At 52.3% G+C, this 7,513-nt stretch overlaps 1 long non-coding RNA gene across 1 annotated transcript; it reads right to left on the bottom strand.

Moving 5' to 3' along the window:
* Positions 1-351: 351 nt before the first annotated feature.
* On the bottom strand, positions 352-7,298 carry LOC144110011 (uncharacterized). Its single transcript, XR_013309674.1, has 2 exons — positions 6,777-7,298; positions 352-455 (listed from the first exon to the last, which is right to left on the bottom strand). It is a non-coding gene; the product is annotated as an uncharacterized LOC144110011 (long non-coding RNA).
* Positions 7,299-7,513: the final 215 nt, after the last annotated feature.

Here is a 7,513-nt window from a genome sequence, read left to right on the forward strand (position 1 = left end):
TCAGGTTGAATGTATGAGCAAGGGTCAATTGTTGGTCGAAAGGAAGTTCAAAGAAAAACATTGCTTCCTTTAGACTTTTGAATAGAAAATTCACCACTGCCAAATGTACTTCCTTTCTTTGTCCTTCATACATCCTCAAACTTGCTTCCTTTGAACTTCCCGTGAGTAGAAAACTGGGCACTGCCAACCACGTCCATCTGAATGCACTTCCCTTGGACATCCTGAATGCACGCATGAAACCAATAGACTTGCAAAATGGTGCCTGATCCTACTATAGGCGTCACTGTGATCTATGCTGTCAAGTACAAGCAGGAGCTTCATTTCACACAAGAAAATTCAAAAACCTCCAGCTGTCGAAACTGGGCATTTATTCAATTCTACGCTCACGTGCAAGCATTGCTGCAAGTGCTGCAGTGATGACTCGGGCAGGCACTCATACAGCGAGCATGTACAGGCTGAAAAATAAAAGAAAACATGAGAAAACAATGCCCAAACAAACAGTGTAGCATTTCGTAATTTTTGTAAACCTGCAGAGCACAAACAGTGCGAATGCCAGGCGCCACCGTGCTGTGCATTCAGGAAAGCATTACTGCCTTGACCATCGGCGAATAAGCAGTTGCCTCAACCAGATTTTGAAACACTCTTGCATCAAACGACTTGCAGGAGTTCCACATGGACTTAAGGATAATTAAATACAATTTTTCCCACTTCAACACCTTCTTAAAATGGTCATGTTTTCTTGCTTTGCATATACGCCTGTGCATTGAGCTTAGTGCCAGTTTTTCTGCCGAGAACAAGGCTTGTGTCACGTTAATTATTGCCGCCAACACGTAGCCTGATAACTTTGTGCCTGGTACATAATATTGTCACGTAGTGGTGACGGCAGTCGAAGCAGCGATGAAGACGGACGAAAGGGTCTTCTAAAAGAAAATGGTTTATTGGGCTGACTTGCACCCAAAATGGACTGAATCACTCGGCGGCGACGAAGAGACAAGCGTGCTCGGCGGTCGTCGAACAGAATGCCCGCCGCTGACGGCCATGCGCAATTTAAAGCTGATAGCGAACTTTCGAGATAAAGAGCGCAAAGTTACTAGAACATTCCGGAACAACGTAGAATCAGCCCTGCCTGGCTGCGATCAATCGAGATAAATCTAGTCGCGTCTTGCGTCGCAAACAAAGCGATAAAGTGGAGTGGCAGCAGATTTGAAAAACGAACAAACACTGCAAATATTTGCGGCATTACTCCCCTCTCAAAGAAGCATCGACCCGATGCATTAAAACAAATAATGCGACTAATCAGGGAAAAAAACGGATCTTGCGAAAATAGAGCATGGGCAACTTCTGGTCGTACGCGGTGTCGCTGGGATGCAGTCATTGCGTAAGGGATGACTTCATAATCCAGTTCACCCAGCCGACGAAGAACCTTGTACGGGCCGAAATAGCGACGCAAAAGTTTTTCACTCAATCCACAGCGGCGAATGGGCGTCCACACCCAGACTTGGTCTCCTGGCTTGTATTCCGCGTTGCGTCTTCGTAGGTTGTAGCGTCTTGCGCCGGACCGCTGCTGATCCTTGATCCATTATCGGGCAAGCCTTCGAGCTTCTTCTGCGCGTTGAAGGCAGGCGGCAACGTCGACGTTCTCTTCTTCTGTAGCGTTAGGCAGCATGGCGTCTAGCGTGGTCATGGCCTTCCTGCCATGGACGAGCCTAAAAGGCGTCATCTGGGTGGTCTCCTGCACTGCGGTGTTGTAGGCGAAGACGACGTAAGGCAGGATGACATCCCAGGTTTTGTGTTCAGCATCGACATACATAGCGAGCATATCGGCGATGGTTTTGTTCACGCGCTCAGCCAGTCCGTTGGTCTGCGGATGGTATGCAGTTGTCCTCCGGTGGCTGGTTTGGCTGTAGCGCAGGATAGCTTGCGTTAGTTCCGCCGTGAATGCTGTTCCTCTGTCCGTGATGAGCACATCGGGGGCACCGTGTCGAAGAAGAATGCACTCCACGAAAAATTTGGCGACTTCTGCTGCTGTTCCATTCGGTAGGGCTTTCGCCTCGGCGTAGCGGGTATGATCCACTTATTTCCAGATGTTGACGTTGGAAAAGGGCCAAGCAAGTCCATGCCAATCTGCTGAAAGGGCCTTGAGGGAGGTTCAATGGGGCTCAGAAATCCTGCTGGTCGTGTGGGAGGAGTCTTCCGTCGCTGACAATCTCGGCTGGTTTTCACATAGTGTGCGACATCGGCAGAGAGTCGGGGCCAGTAATACTTGTCTTGAATGCGGCGGAGGGTGCGAGTAAACCCGAGATGTCCACTTGTCGGCTCGTCGTGTGAAGCACGTAGAACTTCTTCGCGGAGACAAGTAGATACAACAAGGAGGTAGGCTGTTTTGTTCACTGTAAAGTTCTTCTTCACAAGAACCTCATTCTGCACACAGAAGGAAGACAGTCCTCGCTTGAATGAAGCGGGGGGTGAAGAAATCTTGCCTTCCAGGTACTCGATGAGGCCTTTTAGGTCGGGGTCCGAGCGTTGCTGCTGAGCAAAAGAGCTGGGGCTGATGGGTCCCAGGAAGGCGTCTTCATCGTCGTCTGGCGGCGGTGCATCTACAGGGGCTCGTGAGTGGCAATCGGCGTCAGAGCGCTTGCGTCCGGACTTGTAAACGACGGTGACGTCAAACTCCTGGAGATGCAGACTCCATCGAGCGAGTCGGCCAGAGGGGTCCTTCAAATTGGCAAGCCAGCAGAGCGCGTGGTGGTCGCTGACCACCTTGAACGGCCGTCCGTAGAGGTAGGGGCGGAATTTCGACGTAGCCCAGATGATGGCAATTCACTCCTTCTCAGCTGTCGAATAGTAAGCCCCGGCCTTGGAAAGGGAACGGCTAGCGATGCGGTGGAAACTGTTCAATAGCAGCTGTTTCCTTCCTTGCTAACGATGTGGCCTAGAAGCAGCAGCTCTTCGTAGGCAAAGTGGCATTTCTTTGCTTTCAAGGTTAGGCCAGACGACTTGATTGCGTCTAGTACTGTTCGAAGTCGTTTGAGGTGCTCTTCAAAGTTCGAGGTGAAAACAACGACGTCACCTAATATACCAGACAAATTTTCCACTTCAGGCCTGCCAGCACTGTATCCATTACTCGCTGAAACGTCGCTGGTGCGGAACAGAGACCAAATGGCATCACCTTGAACTCAAATAGCCCATCCGGATTTATGAATGCTGTCTTCTCGCAATCTCTTTCGTCGACCTTAATTTGCCAGTAGCCGCTCTTGAGGTCCATCGATGAGAAATATTTGGCGCTGCAGAGGCGGTCCAGTGTGTCGTCGATGCGGGGGAGGGGGTAGACGTCTTTCTTTGTTATGTTGTTCAAGTGGCGGTAATCCACGCAGAATCGAAGTGCGCCGTCTTTCTTTCTCACTAGAACAACCGGTGCCGCCCATGGGCCGTTTGAAGGCTGGATGACATCGTCGCGAAGCATTTCTTCGACTTGGTCCCGGATGGCTTGTCGTTCTCGCGGTGACACACGGTAGGGGCTTTGACGGAGAGGTCGGACGTGTTGATCCATTATAATGCAATGCTTGGCAATTGGCGTCTGTCGCACCTTCGGCGGTGTCGAAAAACACTCACTGTAGCTTTGAAGCAGATTGCGGATCTGGTCTTGTCTGTTCCGGTGCAGGGCTGGGTTGATGTCGAAAGTGGGCGAGTTCTCTTGGTCAGGCGAATCTTCTGCGGAGGGGTCGGAGAGGGCGAAGGAGTCTCGTACGTCAGATATTTCGTCGAAGAAAGCAATCGTCGTTCCTCTGTTAATGTGCCGGTATTCTTCGCTGAAGTTAGTCAGCAGTACTTCGGCCTGGCCACTGTGGAAATGTGCGATGCGTCTTGCGATGCTGATTCCTCGGTCTAGAAGCAACTGCATGTTCCCCTCGATGATGGCTTCAGCGTTAATGGCTTTCGTGGCGCCTACGGTCACGATAACGCTTGATCGGGGTGGGACGCTCACTTCTTCCTGCAGAACACTCAGGGCAACGTGATTTTCCCCAGGTTTCATCGAAGCGATAGCGTTGTCCGTCGAAAGCGTGATCTGCTTGGATCGGAGGTCGATGATCGCCTGATGCTCATTAAGGAAATCCACACCCAAGATCACTTCGTGGGAGCATTGCAGTAGCACAACAAAGGTGGCAAGATAGGTATGTCCTTTGACAGTCACTCGCGCTGTGCATCGTCCTGATGGCGTAATGAGGTGGCCCCCTGCGGTGCGAATTTGTGGGCCGTCCCAAGCCGTTGCGACTTTTCTCAGCTGCGCAGCGAATGTTCCATTCATCACCGAGTAATCGGCTCCTGTGTCGACTAGAGCGGTAACTTTCCGGCCGTCGATAGTCACTTCTAAGTCGGAGGTCCTGGCTCTTGCATTGCATGTTGCTCTCGGCGTCGGGTCACGGCTTCGTCGCGTATGCGAATCGCGGGTGGGGCGTGTGGTCGAAGCTCTTCTGGGTGGCGGCGTCGTTTTCAAGGCAGCCTGCGTCGTGGTCGGGGTTCTCATTGTGTGCGGCGTCAGTGCAGCGAGTGCCGGTTCTTCATGCGGCGTCGCGGGTGCAGCGTCTTTATGGGGCGTGGTCGGTGGAGGATCTTCGGCGTATCGCTCTTGAGCAACCTCACCTCCAGAGGTTGCTGCCTTTAGTTTCCCCTACGGGGGCTGGGAGACCTTCCTCGTACCGCGGCTGCGTAGCTGCGGTGTGGCGACGCTAAGCACGAGGTTGACGGCGATGGTGAGCGCGAAAAGCGGTTCGGCGTGTACTCTTCTCGACACAGGTACTCGTCGATTTCCTGCGGACGTTGTCCGAAGCGTGGTCTTGGGGCGTTAACGGCAAATCCTCGAAGACTGATACGTCGGTACGGGCAGTGACGAAGAATATGGTTGGCCTCACCGCAATGGAAGCACAACGGCCGGTTGTCGGAAGTCCTCCAGGCGTCGCATTTCCTGGGGCTTGAGGGTCGGTCATAGGCTGGGCGGGCGGGGGCTGGGAGGCGGCGTTGTGGAACAAGTGGCTCATCTCGGGAAGGACGTGGGGGTTGTCGTTGGGCTCAGCAGTCCTTACTGCAGCGGCGTAGGTCATGGCCTGGGGTTCTGTGGCCGTCGGGGTGCCAAGTGCATGTTGCACTTCTTCCCGTACCACGTCCATCAGAGTAACTGCTTGTGGCTGTGGGGAGGATGGCAGTAATCGGCGTAGCTCCTCTCGGACGATTTCGTGGATAACTTCCCGTAAGCTGTCGCTGGTGGTGGCCGGCGTGTCCGAACGGATTGCACAGGCAGAGGAAGGGCGGTTGTACTGCCGAGCTCGGACGTCGAGGGTCTTCTCAATCGTGCAGGCTTCTTGCATGAATTCCTCGACTGTTTTTGGCGGCTGGCGGACGAGGCTGCCAAAGAGCTGTTTTTTTACGCCGCGCATTAAAAACTGAACTTTCTTTTCCTCGGTCATCCCGGGGTCGGCGCGGCGAAAGAGGCGCTTCATCTCCTCGACGTAACCGCGGATGGGCTCATTCGGAAGCTGGATCCTGGACTCGAGGAGTCGTTCGGCTTTTTCTTTCCTCACGACACTGGTGAATACCTTCAATAGTTCTCTCTTGAATAGCTCCCATGTCGTAAGGGACGACTCGTAGTTTTCGTACCACGTGCGTGCGGAGCCATCCAATGAGAAGAACACGTCCAATTTTTGCCGCATCATCCCACTTGTTGAATGACGCCACGCGCTCAAATTGATCCAACCATTCTTCAGGGTCTTCGCCTAGGGATCCATTGAAAGTGCTGTAGTATGATCGGTGTCGACATCTTCGGCGAGACTGCGGTGCTCGTAGCAGCATCTTTTCGCTGTCTGGTGCGGTCCGGCAGTTTCCCGAACTCAGGCTCTTCTCGCTGGAGACGTCGGCTAGCTCGCTGAGCTGCTGGCTCGTCCTCGGGTGCGAAGCGCTGAGGGCTGGCTTCACGACTTGAAGGGGGCGTCCGGAACATGGAAGGCTACCCAGCACCTCCACCAGATGTCACGTAGTGGTGACGGCAGTCGAAGCAGCGATGAAGACGGACGAAAGGGTCTTCTAAAAGAAAACTGTTTACTGGGGCTGACTTGCACCCAAAATGGACTGAATCACTCGGCGGCGGCGAAGCGACAAGCGTGCTCGGCGGTCGTCGAACAGAATGCCGGCCGCTGTCGGCCGTGCTCAATTTAAAGCTGATAGCGAACTTTCGAGATAAACAGCGCAAAGTTACTAGAACATTCCGGAACAACGTAGAATCAGCTCTGCCTGGCTGCGATCAATCGAGATAAATCTAGTCGCGTCTTGCATCGCAAACAAAGCGATAAAGTGGTGTGGCGGCAGATTTGAAAAACGAACAAACACTGCAAATATTCGCAGCAATATGCAACCGGAGTGAGCTGCAACAATCTTAATCATGCATGGCCATTTATAAGAAATTCGACATCGTGGTCGCCAGTATAGGCCCCTCATCTCGAATATTTTCCCAACCCGAAAGTGAGCGTGACCAAGAGCGGTGGGCATTCTTAACCTGACATCTGCCAAGTGCACTTGCTGCTATCGCCACAGCCAAGTAATTTTCCGTTTGGGGGCAAAGTTTGTGACCAAAACCTTCACCTGACTATCAGCAGTCACCTCATTGCAATACGCAGACAACTGAGTAACAATGCTAGCGCCCTGGCTGGCCAAAAGTGGATGCAAGACTTCTACGTCCTTTTGGCTCCAGTAAATACTTGGAACTCCACACGAGATTTTACCTCTACCTCTCAGCGTGGATGAAATCCCACTGTTCCTGAAGCATGGACGTCTTTGGTGTCAGTGGTGGAAACAAGACTGGTGTTTTGCCCCGCAAACTGGAGGGCAAGGCATGAACCACCAAGCGAACTGTGCGCAGCCCACTCATGCACATCAGTCTATGCCAGGGATCAACGAATCACCTGCACAGGCAAACGAAAACATGTGGAGGTTCAAACAACATTCCCAAAAGGAAAGATAGCAAATACCGCACACAGAAAACTGGTACAGAGAATGCTACGGTACAGTACATGGGGTTTAACATCCCAATATTGCCCATAGGCTGTGAGAGATGTGCTGGAAGGCTCCATTTTGATGAAGACTCCAGTTTGATTTAAACCACCCGGAGTTTTTTAACATGCACTGACATCAAACAGCGCGCATATGTTTTTGCATTTTGTCTCCACTGGGATTCGGCTGCTGCGGTCGGGTTTGAACCAGCATTTTTAGTCTCAGCAGCCGAACACCAAAACTACTAGGCCATTGCATGAGGTCACATGGAAAACTGCATGCAAGCTTGATTGGCTTGGTTTATGGGGTTTAAAGTCCCAAAGAAACTCAAGCTATCAGGGACGCCGTAGTGGAGGCCTCCGGAAAACTTCGACCCCCTGGGCTTCTTTAACGTACACTGACATTGCATAGCACACGGGCCTCTGGCATTTCACCGTCAATGCAATGCGACTACTGTGCCCAGGATCAAACCCGC

The sequence above is a fragment of the Amblyomma americanum genome, chromosome 11 (assembly GCF_052857255.1).
Source record: "Amblyomma americanum isolate KBUSLIRL-KWMA chromosome 11, ASM5285725v1, whole genome shotgun sequence".
NCBI lineage: Eukaryota > Metazoa > Arthropoda > Arachnida > Ixodida > Ixodidae > Amblyomma > Amblyomma americanum.